Consider the following 15,006-nt stretch of genomic DNA (forward strand, 5'->3'; position numbering starts at 1 on the left):
TTATGAACAGTTTACTACTTATGTAGGTTATAATCTTTTTCTTCATAACAGGTGAACTGAATCGTTCACTGAGTGATCAAAGGTTTTATTTGTTTAAAAGCAGATATCATTAAAGTCATGTATGGTACCCATAATTCACTGCAAAACTGACGGTAGTACTTCCGGATCATGGTATGAACAGCTCAGTCAATGGCTAGGCTGTGTCTTAAGCAATGTGCAAAGGCTGGCCAGACTGTGTCAATGTTATACAGGACAGAGTGGTCACCTTAGAAAGATCCCTGAACTTATCTTTGTCTTTGATATCCTTCTACCTGGTCTGTTGATGTTGGAGACCACGATGACTGTACCACACAAGCTCATCTCTAAAAAATAAAACCACGCTTCAGGGCGTTCCAGCAGTCAATCTCTCAGCACTGAAATGTGGGCTCAAGTAGGGGTCCCCTGACTCCCACAAAGTGTCCACATGGAGACAAGTGGTTTTAAAAACCACACCAAATCTACATAGGCAGTTGATAAAGTTTCCCATTTGTTTTTCTATCAAAGAAAAACGGAACAAAAAGCCCAGCAGGTATAGAGGCATGTTTCTACTAGGGCCCTGGGTATTTGAGAGGCAAAGACTGAGGATCGCCTCGGAGTTCAAGGTCGGCATAGGCAGCAAGCTAGACTGTATGTGAAAAACTAAAATCATACCAACTAAAACACACCAGCGAACGGAGAAAGGAAGGGCGTATGGTGATCACAAAAAAAATTATTCTACAAATGTCTCCCTTCCAAGTAACTTCCATGTGTTTAAGAATAAAAGGAGTTCATAGAAACTGTGTGAGGAAGGAGCCCCTTCACAGGACAGAGGTGGCTGAGACAGGAGGGGCTTCGAGCCTTTTATTTCGTACTTGTGACCGTATCTGTATGTGTCTGGTGGGTGTCAGCAGCCCTTCTGTGCACTTGGGGGCGGGGGGAACTCTAAGAAATTAAAGTGATTCTGAGGGCCGAAGAAGTCTGCAATTATAGAACTGCAAAGTCTTTAAGGCGAGATCTCTGTCATTAGGGATGGGAGAGACGGAACAGATCAAGCCAAACAGTGAAAAATAAGGCAAACTGGCTTCCGGGAGACTGGCAAGGAAGGCCCACTGAGGAAGAGGAGGCAGCAAATGGTCTAACAATCACAGTAAGTGGGGTAACAAGAGCAGGTGGTTTAATCCTTGAAACAATACCCAAGGTCCCCGTCTTTGTATGTGCAGGACACAACTCCAGCAGCAGTTTCTGGGTTTGGAGGTTTGTTACTTTTCCTACCTTTCCCACCCCCTTAAAAGACACGAAGATAGAGCCCATGAAGAGATGAGATCAAGGAAGGGACCTCTTCTGGCTGTGCTGGGCAAGGGTCTGGTGACTTTCGGTAGCAGGTAGCATTTGTCTACCTCCCCGGTGGCTGACTGGCCGAGTTCTACAAACACTTATTGGTGCCCAGGAGTGTGCTCTGCAGTTGGGGCAGTAATGGTCCACATCCTGCAGGGTGTCTGCGCCGAATGGGATGAAGCAGCAGGCAGTGATGCATCCCGTCAGACACAGACTGCCACAGGAGAGTCAGGTGAGGGCTCCGGCATTGTAGGACAGTTGGGTCATGATCGTCTTGCTGCAGGAAGGACAGCACATCTGGACAGGGCGGTCATAGAAGGAGACGGGCTGCTGCATATGAACGGTCTGCACTGCAATTGCGTTGGCGTTGGGGACAGGCACTGACTGCTTTAGTGCGAAGGTAGATTCGTGCCCTTCCCATTTGGGCCTGTAATGAGCCCTGTGGCTGGTCCCTCCGCATAGGTGCTGGGGGCGTTGGGTAGTAACTGTTGATACCGCTGTTTCTTCGTAGGTTGAGGGGTGCGGTGGGCATTACCTGCAGCTGCTCGATAGAGGTTCTGGAGCCCATATTTTATCGCCGCCCGCACCGCCAGTCGAGCAGGGAGGTCCTGTAGGTTATAAATTAATACACAAAAATAGGTTAGGAAAATTTCTCACATTCACACACGTAGGGAAAAGAGGCAGACTTTGAAGACAGCCTGAGGATAGTCTATACTCATATGCCAAGTATAATTGTTTCTAATCTGAAAGAATCACCCCGTGGAAAAATATTTCTTGTGACTCATTTTACATGAGAAGCTATTTTAAAATACCTTATATTTGACGAAATTTTTCCCCCTAGTCTTTGGCAGTAACCCGTTATTAGAAAGCAGAACTCGTTGTGCAAAGGATATTAGAACGCTATACGTTCAGTAGTCGGATACCTGGGGCCCAAGCCCAGGAAGGAATTAGTCACTGTGTCCTTTAAAAATGATTAGAAAACTAATCTAAAACTTAGCTTTTGATTTTCCTGTGGAGGTCATCAGAGCATAGTAAAGGTCAAAGGAGTGATGAAGATTGCAGGGGGGTTGACACCAGTGTCAGTTACATGGCATTTAATTGCAAGGAGTAAATTAACACCGCATTGCTAGGTTCTTGGTTTTGTGTACCGTTTAGTGAGACTGTGCACATGAAGAGCAGTTCATCTGTTTTCATAAACTAGCTGAAGTCACTGTGGACTAAATTCCACTAAATTCCACTAAGGCTCTGAGAGAGCTACTATTTAGGGGTTACAATTTAAAGATTTTTAAATTATATAAGCCAGAACAACAACAACAACAACAACAACAACAACAACAACAACAACGACAACGACAACGACGATGACGACAACTCCAAGAAGCCATCAAGGTGACTGTCTGTGAACATTCTCTTTTTGGCTGCCTTTCTTGGAATTTTATGACCTCTCAGGATGAGGAAAACTTCCTTTATCTTCTGCTCCATCCATTTTCTAAACTATACTAAGTAGTCTTTACGTTAGGCAGCAAAATGGCAAAGTTAAACCTCAGTGAGTGCAGCAGGTTAAAACAAGTAGGTAAAAGTTCTGAAAAGTCCAATGAAAATGTCGTTCTCTTATGGCAACCGTATATAAACAACAACGACAACAACACCAAGCCAGAGCTTCCATAGGTAAGGACTTTCCTTCTCCTTCACTTGGAGCCTTCCCTTCTTTACTTTTAGTACCTCCAGCCCCCACTGTACAACCCATCCTGTCCTCTTCCTGCCCCCTCATCCGCACTGCAGATCTTACTGCGCATGTCACACGCACTGAGGCCAAGCTGCTCTGATTCACCGTTACCGCTCACCTTCCCTGCTACCACAGCGGTTTTCCTCAACTCTTTTGCTGCAGAATTTAAAACCCTGAGCTAATTGTACCAATACTTGTTTGCTTAAAATGTCTGAAGATTTTGCCTCATATGTTTACATCATACTGTGAAGGAAACTCAAGCTCTAAATCTTGGCAGCCCCGGGGTGATGACCCCTGCCTCTCAAACCTCACCTTGCACCGTAGCCATCTGCTGTTTTAGGATTACTGTTGCTGTGATGAAACACCGAGACTAAAAACAACCTGGGGAGTGGGAAATTTATTTTGATTGCACTTCCACATACAGGTTCACAATCTAAGAAAGTTAGGACACGGACTTAAGGCAGGGACCTAGGGACAGGAGACGGAGCAGAGGTCATGGAAGAGTTATCTTATTGGGTTGTTCCTCATGGCTTGAGTTTGCATTCTGGAAGATCTTGGGACCACCAGCCTAGCAATGATCCCACGCACAAAGGGCTGGGCCTTCCCACACTCATCAACAATTAAGAAAATTCTCTAAAGTCTTGCCTACAACCTAATTATATGGAGGCAATTTCTCAGTTGGGATTTCCTCATGTCAGAGGACTCTAGCTGTGTCAGGTCAGCATAAAAACTAGTCAGGACATCTTCCAACTTACAATCTGGCTGTAGAGTCCTTTCGTTCCTGACGTATCTAGTGTATTCCTTCCTTCCAGACTTGGCCCCTTGACTTTCCGTGCCTAGAAAGTTCTTTTTTACTTGGATATTTTATTTATTTACATTTTAAATGTTATCCCTTTTCTCGGTTTCCCCGTTGGAAACCCCCTATCCCATCCTCCCTTCCCCTGCTTCTATGAGGGTGCTCCCCCACCACCCACCCACTCCTATCACACCTCCCTGATATCAAGCCTTCCCAAGACCAAGGGCCTCTCCTCCCACTGATGCCTGACAAGGCCATCCTCTGCTACATATGCAGCTGGTGCCATGGGCCTCTCCATGTGTACTCTTTGGTGGTGGTTTAGTCCCTGGGAGCTCTGAGAGGTCTGTTTGATTGATGTTGTTCCTGTGGATTGCAAACTCTGTCATCATCCAGACTGTAGCAGCTTCAGCTTCTCCTCAAACTGGTGTTCCTCAGCTGACCTACACCTTCTTCTGGCCTCCACAGGCACCTGTACTCACATGTACACTTTACACACACACACACACACACACACACACACACACAGAGAGAGAGAGAGAGAGAGAGAGAGAGAGAGAGAGAGAGAGAGAGAATTAAAAAAAAATCGCAAAACCAATGTAATGGAAAAAACTGAAAATGAACACATTTACCATCGCTTAAACACATGCTTTGGTAATTTTTTAAAATTAGACAAAAATACAAAATATAAAATATTCCTGGATATAGTAATATAAACTTCTTGTTATCTCAAGGTCCTCTTCTTCAATACACCCAACTAGTGAAGTTGTTAGCCTGAGGTTTATTGAAAGAGTGAAAATCTAAGATGTCCTAATGTTAAAGAACACATATATTTGCACATATAAGTAATTCACACTTAACACTTTTTTCTTCTCACCATTTTATAATTAGCTAAATAATCTATGATCTTTTGATTTGGGAAACAGTTTTATTAATGTCACTGAGTTGGTGTCAGCGTGAGCCAGTCGCAAGATAACATAAGCATTATCTGAATCCTGCCTTAAGAAATGGAAAAATTCAAAATGCTATCTTTGTTCTAGAGCCCGTTGTTTTTTTTATTTTTTTGAAGGTCAGCAGGAATGTGTGGCCCACATAAGAAAGCAGTTTTGCAGGATGGTTGCTGATGGAAATATTTACAAGCAAAGGATATGTTGCCAATATGTGCCCCAGGGATATAAGCCATATTCTCCCTTGACCATAGCCAATTACCAGTAGAAAAAATAATGTAATGGAAGTCTTAACCACTTTTCTTGGAGAGTGTCACACCATTCTGAGGCATTGCTGGAGAAATTACAGTACCATAATGAGCCTCATAATTCATGTCAGCCCTGGGCCTTTTCATTCATTTATAAATGTTTTAGAGCCCCATGATTCATAATGCCACAAGCTGGTTTTCTCTGAGAGCTGTCATGATTCCCTTAATGTGTACCGCTCCTGCATCTTGCCAAGAGACAGACCCCGCGTAATACATCATAAAGGTTAGTGCTTTCCTTGAATTGTTACAGGCAATTTTTCCCAAGTACTGTGTGAATGCAAAAGAAAAAGGGTTTGTAAGGAAAAAAATATTAAATGCTAAGAAAAATCAAAAGAAACAAAGGAAAATGTCTGTATAAAGAGGTTACCTTAGACTTATCACCAATTACTAACATGATACATGTTTTATATTTGATTACTGTTACAGTCTAAAACATTTATCAGTTTTAAGAATTTCTTAAAAGATTTTTAAAAATATGTATGTGCATAGATATGCCACATGTATGTGGAATGCCAAAGAGGGCGTCAGATCCCCCAAAGCTAGAGGTATAGGCCATTATGAGCTGCCTGATATTGGTACTGGACATGACTGAACTCATGCCCACTGGAAGAGCAGTAGTGCTCTTAAGCTTTTGAATTATCCCTCCAGACCTAGCTTTAATGTTTGACATAAAATTAAGATAAAACTGACTATCTAAACAATAAGCATTAGAACAAGAATCTTTGGGCATCATTTTTATTCTTATGTTTTATCTCTATCTTGATAAGTAATAAATAATGTTTACAATGCATTTCTCTGTCATAAACCTCCTCCCGCAATTCACTTTCCTAGTCAATTAAAAGAGTTAAGGTACTAAACATTATTCTATTAAACAGAAAAAGATTAAAGTAGTTCTTAAAAGCATCTGAAGTTTTGTAGCCCATGGTGTGTTGTCAAGGTCTAGGTGGCCTTTCATTCATGATATGTAGCTCCTCGGCTGCTGTCTTCCTGAGCAATATGCACCACAAGAACATTTGCTGTTCTACCAAGCAAGAATAACTATTTACTTTCTGATTCACATATGACACGGAAATGATGTTCAGTAGACACGATTATGATTCTATTCCATTCAACAAAATCCATGGGACCCACCTAGTGTTTGAAAAGCCATCAAATGCTCTATCTTTGTAGAATTCCTGAGCCAATTTACGTCCAATCAGAGTGTTAGCAACAGTTGTAAATGTTCTGCCAAATAGATCTCTAATCTTGTCTTCCCCACAGATTTTGTGCATAGCATGGAACCTATTATTCAATCTTGACTCTAAATTTAAGATTTTCTGTGGAGAGATGAACATCTGCCTTGTACTTCCTGTATCCTGAGCGCTCAGCCACAAAACTGAAGGGGATATAGTTGGGTCCATGACGGAATATGATGAAGCTGTGACAGAATGACTGATTCATCAAGGGGAAAAAAATCATTAGTAGAGAAGGAATAGGAAAAAAAAATGCATAGATTCAAGGAAAAGAGAAGGTAAGCTGGAAGGTTTTTCTAAGTTTCCTAGTTATTTTTCTAATTAATTATCATTTCCCTAAATTAAGAACATATACAAATTAAAAAAAATTAAATGTCTGGAATTAAAGCAAATACTAGGATAAGCTGGGGTTGATGCTGTTAAATGCTAAAAACACAGGGCTCCCCCTGAGTTAGCTTTATTTTCTTTGCTTTGGTCTTCTTATCGGTTCACATTTTAGATTCAGCAATAAAGCCTTCTGCTCGTCCCAAATGTGTTGTCTCAGTGCTTTCGGCCTAATTTACTCCCGTAGATACCTACTGGGTGACAAGTCTGAGTAAATGTTTGAAGGCTTATGACACTCCAGGAGATTTTTTAGAAACATTTTATCATATTAAACAATTGGCTGTCTGAATTATCGGCATCTTCTCAGTATCCTCTACTTTCTGATTTCCAATGAGGTTAAAGAACTTGCCCTGATTCACGCTTTTCTTGATGCACCCTGAATTTGAATGCGGGCAATCTGTTGCCTGCTATACTCATCTAGCAGTGTGTGATGAACTTGTAAGGGAAGGTCTCAGCAGTTAGCACACCAAACCCAGGGAGTAAAAAGACAGAGTATAGGCCCTGCACTCAAATGTAAATGTCTGCTTATAAATATGCAAAGCACAGCTGCTTTGCCTGCAAAACTTTGGCAATTTCTGCAAATGGAGCAAATTTACATTTCACATTTCAGGGTTATTTTCATTCATTTTACTCTTCGAGCCACATCCTTTTCTTGTTTTAGCAGGAAATGATAAATCTGCAATACTACTTAGCACTGGCTTTCAAAGGATGTTGCACAGAACATCTGTCTCTCTCTGAGCAAAATACCAGATTCTGTCCCACACTATGCCTTTGGCTGCCATAAGGGTGGAGTCAAGAATCCTCCATTTTCCTGCGTGTGTATGGTATGTCTGACAGTTCTAGAGTCTGACTTAGATATTGCAGTGCTTCTTGACCACGTATCAATTTATAGCTTCTGCTGGCACCAGTTTGGCATGAGAAGACAGCATGTGAGCCTTCTGTCTTCTATTCCCAATTATCTAAGAAATACAACGTCCGTTAAGTGTGTTCCAAGCATTCTCCAAGACTTTGCCCTCTCCTTTCAGATCATACACACACAAAGAAAAATATGATTTTCTCCCTCCCAAGATTATTTAGTCTCTAGTAAGGGAAACTCTCCCATTACCACCTCAGCACACACATTATTTAGACTTCCATCCTTGAAGCAATTTCTAGAATTCTTCATTTACCTTGAATCAAAATCATTGCTAAGTACCGACTCTAAATATTTTATCCACTGCTGCTCACATTTGTCATTAATTTACATTTTCCTCTAGCAATTTTTTAAATGGAAAAACCTTTAAAAATGAGATATTTAAAACAGCGTTGAACAGAAAACTTCACTGCCAAATACATTTCCTCCCGTTGTGTGTTACACTGTAATGCCATTCTCATTCAGCCAGTGTTGAAAGTTGGCTCTGAAGCTGGACTAGTGACAGCTTGAATTCCTCAAACTACAGCTCTCTACACAAGCTTCACTTGATATATCCACAAAACGATGAATGCCATGGTCACCCAAATCTACTGTGGAGTCCACTAAAGCAGGTGTGGACACTAAGAGTCTGGGGCTGTGAAATGGCTGAGTGGCTCAAGGCACATTCCCTGTTTGCTTGGCGCTCTGTGTTTAATCCCTGCAAGTCACATAAAGGCAGAAAAAGAAGACGGATTCCAAAAGGCTCTCCTCTGACCTCCACATATATGCTGTGGCATGCATATCCATACACATGTTTATGTACATACATATATACATGTACACACACACACACTAAAACTTTGAAAAGTGATTCTACAAGGGCATGTAACTGGGAAGCAGTTGTAATATATATATATATATATATATATATATATATATATGAATGAATTGTCAAAAAAGATATGAGGAAGAGCAATGCTTGGTATTCAGAACCAACATGATCAACTTTATAAAGTACAGCAGATCAAAATCTGAGACACAGTACAGGGCATGGGCCATAATTCTTCTCACTAATACCCAAAAAGGAATATGATATATGAATACATTTTGTCAATTACAAAGCTTTAGGATTATGTTTACTAGTTAACTTTTTGAGACAAGGGCTTACTGTATAGCCCTGTGTGCCCTGAAACTGGTTTTATAGACCAGGATGGCCCAGGAGGCATAGAGATCCATTTTTCCTTCCTCAGAGATAGGATTAAAGGTTTGTGACACCACGTCTGACTTATTATTACTACTACACACTAAAAGAATGAATAGTTAAGTATATGCTTGCATCAATTTGTATTTCTGTATGGGACCTATTTCTACAAGTTTTAGGTCAGATGTATAGTTTTGTAACTCTATCCTTATATTATCACTCTAAAAGGTGAGAAACTTAGTTCTCTGTAAATTCTAATCTATTGTCCAGAATCTACTTTAAGGTTCATCCAACCTGCCTTCTTCTGACCGTAGATTTATAAAGATATAATTCAGACACAATTATCGCAGGGGTTCCTGTTTTTGTTGGAAGCCTGTTTTCTTTCCTAAAGTTTCTCTGGAGTTTTCAAGCTCGCTCTTAGCTATTCTTCTTGGATTCAGGAATATTTTTTAAATTTTATTTAATTTTTTTTATGCTCCGAATTTTATCCCCACTCCCGGTCCACCCTCTGACTGTTTCACATCCCATACTCCATCCCCATGTCCACAAGGATGTTCCCACCCCCAACTCCTACCCAACCAGACCTCTCCACTCCCTGGGGCCTCCAGTCTCTGAGTCTTTCACAAACCACTTCTTTCATGGAATGTACTACCAATTCCGATCCCACCTCACACTACACACAATGTAACGCTTCGCCAACTGGAACAATATCTGCTCTAGCGCCCGGCCCTTCCAGCTCGTGTGGTTTGTTTTCTTGCTCTGCCCTTCCTTCTGTGGGATAGAATTATAGTGGACGTTTTCCTGGTTAAAAAAAAATCAAGAGCTAGTCATAGAGCAGTTAGCATACAAGTGACTATCATTAACGGCCATATATAGTCGAAGGTCTTATAGTCAACACACGCCCTTTGGTTGTGTCTTAGTCTTCTGAGAAATCAGTTTCACTAGAATTTGTTATGATTAATAATTTTCTATACTTTTATTACTCTAACATTAATCAATGCACAGCTTCAATTTCAAGTCACTATTATTTTTCTCTCTCCCACAGTCCCTTCCTCCCTTTCTCCTTCCTTTGTTCTGTCTTCCCCTCCCTCTCATATATCACTGCTTGAATTTCTAAACATTCGTGAAAAAAAAATAGAGATGTGAGAAAAAACACACTTCGGATAATTAGCCACAAAGCAAAACCTGTTCTTTGTAAATCCCTCAAAATAACCTATAAAATAATTTCTCTCACTTTACTTAAAGGCTTATATTTGATTATAAGATTTTATGAAGATATGAGCTACCATGCATTGTTCTCCATGCTTTATGCAAATATCTGTGGTGATCTGAATGAGAAATGATCATCATAGACTCATGTATTGGACACTTGGTGTCCAGTTGGTGGTGTATAGAGTTGTTAGGACGTGAAGTCTAGCCTGAAGAGTATGTTTTTGGAGGTGGGCATTGAGTATTTATGGCCTTGTCCCACTTACAGTGTACTCTCTCAACTTCCTGTATATGGGTAGAAGTGGGATTGGCTAACTTCCCCCTTTGGTTGCCTGCCACCAAACCTCTCCTGCCATTGTGGACTTAAGGACATAAGGCCAAATTCTCCCTTCCATATGTTGTTTTTAGTCCTGGCATTTTAGCACAATAACACAAAAGTAACGGATATAGAAGATAGCACCTGAGAGTGGCAGGTTTGTTGCTCAGAAGAACCTGGCTGTGTTGTTTTGGAGGAGCATGGAAGACTTTGGACTAGGAAAAAAGTTGAATGCTATACACATAGCTTAATAGGCCTTTGCAGTAGAGGCTGAAAGGGAGTAAGGATGAAAGTAATGTGCACAGTAGGTTTGCACATGAGGCTTCAGAAGGAAGCCTAGACTGTATCCATAACTTGGCTGCAAACCATTAGTGTAATTTTGTCGAGGAATATGGCTATTTTCTGCCAATGTCCTGAGAATTTACTTGATGCTAAATGAAAAAGTAATAGACTATATTTCCTGGTAAAGGAAATTCTGTGATATCATAACTTAGAGTCTGTTACGGAATAGTTATTTTGATAACTGTTAGGTAGGGATGCAATGAAAAAAGAGTGAGGGGGCAAAAATATATTTAAAATGTACAGGTCGGGGAGAAAAACAATATTACACTGGGAGGCCTAATCGGACCCTAAGGCTTTGTGGAAAAAACTGGGCTCTGGGTTGAAAGCATGTAATTTGGTTTGATTTTACAGGGGGATCCCAGTTAAGATACAGCCTGGCGTCTCAGAAGAGACCGGACTTTTGAACAGTTTTGAAATTTAATAATTTGACTAAAGAAAGGCAGTCTATTATCTGTATTCCCAAGTATAGATTCTTAGAACTACAGTCTTCATGCGAGCAGCAGCTTAACGGTCAAAAGCCTGCACTATGTGCAATGAGCTTCCCCGCCAGACTTACCAAGTCTTCACTTTTCGTGGTTATCACTGAGTTCCACTTCAGCTGCTAGTTCAATCTTAACTCTTGGTTCGGGTCGAGCATAGTACCTGCTAAAGAAAACGTAGAGAATTTAGAAGGAACATATTAAAGAACCCTTCAGGCTTACTTAATTTTTATGAAAGACATTTTGGAAGTTCAAGAAATTTAGGTCTCTACTCTTTGGTCTTGCATTCTTGAATTATTACACAATTGAACAAACAAACTGGTTTGTTTGTGTTTGTTGGTCTGTTTGTTTGTCTGTTTGTTTTTTGAGACAGGGTCTCACTATGCAGCTCTGGCTGTCTTGGAACTCACTATGTAGACCAGACTGGCTTTGAACTCACAGAGAACCACCTGCCAACTGCAGGAATTAAAGGTGTGTGCCACTGTGCCTGGCTCCGAACTGAGTTCTGATGTGAATCGTTCGCTTATGATTTTCTTTATCTCCGCTAGAGTCTGTTTCTAACTCATTAGCATTTTCTGGCCGTTAGCCTTTCCCATTAAACTTCCCCAGTGTGTAAAATCTCCAGTGATTTCAGTTCTGTTGCCTGTGGATACCACACACAATGGTCACAAGGGAAAATATATAGAATCAGAGCTACTTTGAAAAGACCCTAATTAAGTTCTCCCTATTCACAGAACCAGATCTTTCATCAGTGGCAACACAATGAAATTAGGGCAGGGTCCTTGTAACTTGCCATGGGTGCAATCAACTGATGCTAACGTTTCTTTGAGAAACACTTGAATAAACAGTGAGCCATTATTTTTACGTGAGAATCTCTTTTCATGAGAATTGCCATCCAAGACAATATTTTGTGGTGAACTATGTTAGTCCCCGTGGTTTCGCATTGAATTCCAATTTTTATTTCTTTCTTCAAAATTAAAATCACTGTTTCCTAGCTCCTGTAAATATGTCCCATATACTAATTAAACACCTTGTGACAAGCATTCTACTTATCTAACTTTGTAAAGGAAGTGCTCTTCAACACAGAAATAAGAGTAATGAAAATGGCACTGGCATTACTTTTGGAGCCGGCATAGTAATTTTCACATCTTCCATTTAATATTTATAACAATTTGATATGAAGCTCACACAACGACTTGTCAATAGAAACACAGCTGGTCAATAGAACTGATTTTATATTCGGATCACTTATCCCATCAAAGTAAATAGATTTTCCCGCTACACTATGATGCCCATTTAAATCTTTTTTTTTTTCTAATGCACGAACCCAAAATGATTTCAGAACCATGAAAAGGATAGATCCCAGTGACAATGGAGAGCTTTCCTCAAAACGCTGTGACGGTTTTACAAAGGAGGGTGGAGGACGTGTATGGTTTAATGGACGCGGGAGATGAAACGCATATCTATTCATACAGAGCAACAAAGTCAAGAATGAACAGACTGTGGACCCAGAGGCAAATGCACGAGGCACAGAGCGAAGCTGAAGGCAGCAAACAGTAAGAAAAGAGCTTGAGTTTACTACAGAGGGTGCCTAAACTTTAAGGAATGCAGACATCTAGCCAAAAATGTAGTCCTATTCAGGTAAGAGTAATTCATTATGGACATATGGGAGGAAGACACTTTAAGGCAGGAGGCACTTGAAGTGGACATCATGGGATCTTAAACCAAAGGTCAAAGTCAGTCAGTCATTCTGTGGCTGCCAAGTCAAAATGAGACAGTTTAGTGAAGACAAATTGATGTGCTAATAGGGCAAAGAGAAACTGAGGCAGGGATGTATACCTATGTGGGACAGTGGGCGGGAGGTAAGAGAGGAGCAAAGTGTCCATGAGTACCCTCCAGGCTCTAGCCAAACAAACTAAGGAATATGGATTTAACTTTAAAAAATATTGGTGTAACGGTCAGATTTCAATGTGGCCAATTCAAATTAATACTTCTCTTTCTGAGTTCGCTGAGACAGGGCACCACTACACAGCTCAGACTGGGCTCCAACTTTGATTCGTCCTCTTCTGCCTCACACTTGCTAGGATTATAAATTGTGCCAACATGATGTCTTCCTTTTTTTAATTAATTACACTTTGTTTGGTTGCCTTTCTTGGAAATAGGGTATCATGTAATCCAGACTTGCCTCAAATTTACTGTGTAGCTGAAAATGATCTGACTTCCTGTCCTTCTACTTTCAACTCCAAGGGCTGTAGTTACAGACTTGTGCCACCATTCCCAGTTCTGGGGTTCTTTAAAATTTTCCACTTTGATGTCTAACACTTATTTGTATTTATGGGGTTCAGTTAAATTCATTATGCTTACTGTACTTTGGTTTCTTTAACGGCATATTTTTTTAATTTGATATTTTTATTTACATTTCAAGTTTTATCCCGTTTCTGGGTTTCTCATCCATAAGCTGCCTATCACATCCCTCCACCCCCTTCTTCTATGAGGATGTTCCCCCACCCAACCATCCACTCCTTCCCGCCTCCCTTTCCTTACATTCCCCTACACTGGGGGGTCCAGCCTTGGCAGGACCAAGGACTTCTCCCATTGGTGCCCAACAAGGCCATCCTCTGCTACATGTGCAGCTGAAGCCATGGATCCCTCCATGTGTACTCTTTGGATGTTGGTTTAGTCCCTGGGAGCTCTGGTTAGTTGGTATTGTTATTCTTATGGGGTGGTAAACCCCTTCAACTCCTTCAATCATTTCTCTAACTCCTCCATTGTGGATCCTGTTCTAGTTCAATGGTTGGCTGTGAACATTCATCTTTGTATTTATTGTGCTGTGGAAGAGCCTCTCAGGAGATTGCTATATCCTGTCAGCATGAACTTCTTGGCATCAGCAATATTGTCTGGTTTTTCTGGCTGTATGTATATGGGCTGGTTTCCCAGGTGCAGCAGGTTCTGAATGGCCATTCGTTCAGTATCTGCTCCAAACTTTGTCTCCATAGCTCCTCCTATGAATATTTTGTTTCCCCTTTTAAGAAGGACTGAAGCACCCACACTTTGGTTGTCCTTGCACTTCGTGTGGTCTGTAAATTTTATCTTGGGTAATCCCAGCTTTTGGGCTAATATCCACTTGTCAGTGAATGCATACCATGTGTGTTTTTTGTGATTGGGTTACCACACTCAGGATGATATTTTCTAGTTCCATCCATTTGCCTATGAATTTCATGAAGTCGTTGTTTTTAATAGCTGAGTAGTACTCCATTGTGTAATGTACCACATTTTCTGTATCCATTCCTCTGTTGAGGGACATCTGGTTTCTTTCCAGCTTAAGGCTGCTATGAATATAGTGGAGCACGTGTCCTTGTTATATATGTTGGAACATCTTTTGGGTATATGCCCAGGAATGGTATAGCTGGGTCCTCAGGTAGTACTATGTCAAATTTTCAGAGGAACCTCCAGACTGATTTCCAGAATGGTTGTACCAGCTTGCAATCCCACCAACAATGGAGGAGTGTTCCTCTTTCTCCACATCCTCGCCAGCATCTGCTGTCACCTGAGTTTTTGGTCTTAGCCATTCTCACTGGTGTGAGGTGAAATCTCAGGGTTGTTTTGATTTGCATTTCTCTGATGACTAAGGATGTTGAACATTTCTTTAGGTGCTTATCAGCCATTCAGTATTCCTCAGCAGAGAATTCTTTGTTTAGCTCTGTACCCTATTTTTTAATGTGGTTATTTGATTTTCTGGAGTCTAACTTCTCGAATTCTTTGAATATATTAGATATTAGCCCTCTGTGGGATATAAGATTGGTAAAGATCTTTTTGCAATCCGT

At 40.9% G+C, this 15,006-nt stretch overlaps 1 pseudogene; it reads left to right on the forward strand.

The window, feature by feature from the left end:
* Nucleotides 1-1,491: 1,491 nt before the first annotated feature.
* Nucleotides 1,492-15,006, forward strand: part of Ddx50-ps1 (DExD-box helicase 50, pseudogene 1) — a 73,131-nt pseudogene continuing 59,616 nt past the window's right edge.

Source organism: Rattus norvegicus, chromosome 4, assembly GCF_036323735.1.
Source record: "Rattus norvegicus strain BN/NHsdMcwi chromosome 4, GRCr8, whole genome shotgun sequence".
NCBI lineage: Eukaryota > Metazoa > Chordata > Mammalia > Rodentia > Muridae > Rattus > Rattus norvegicus.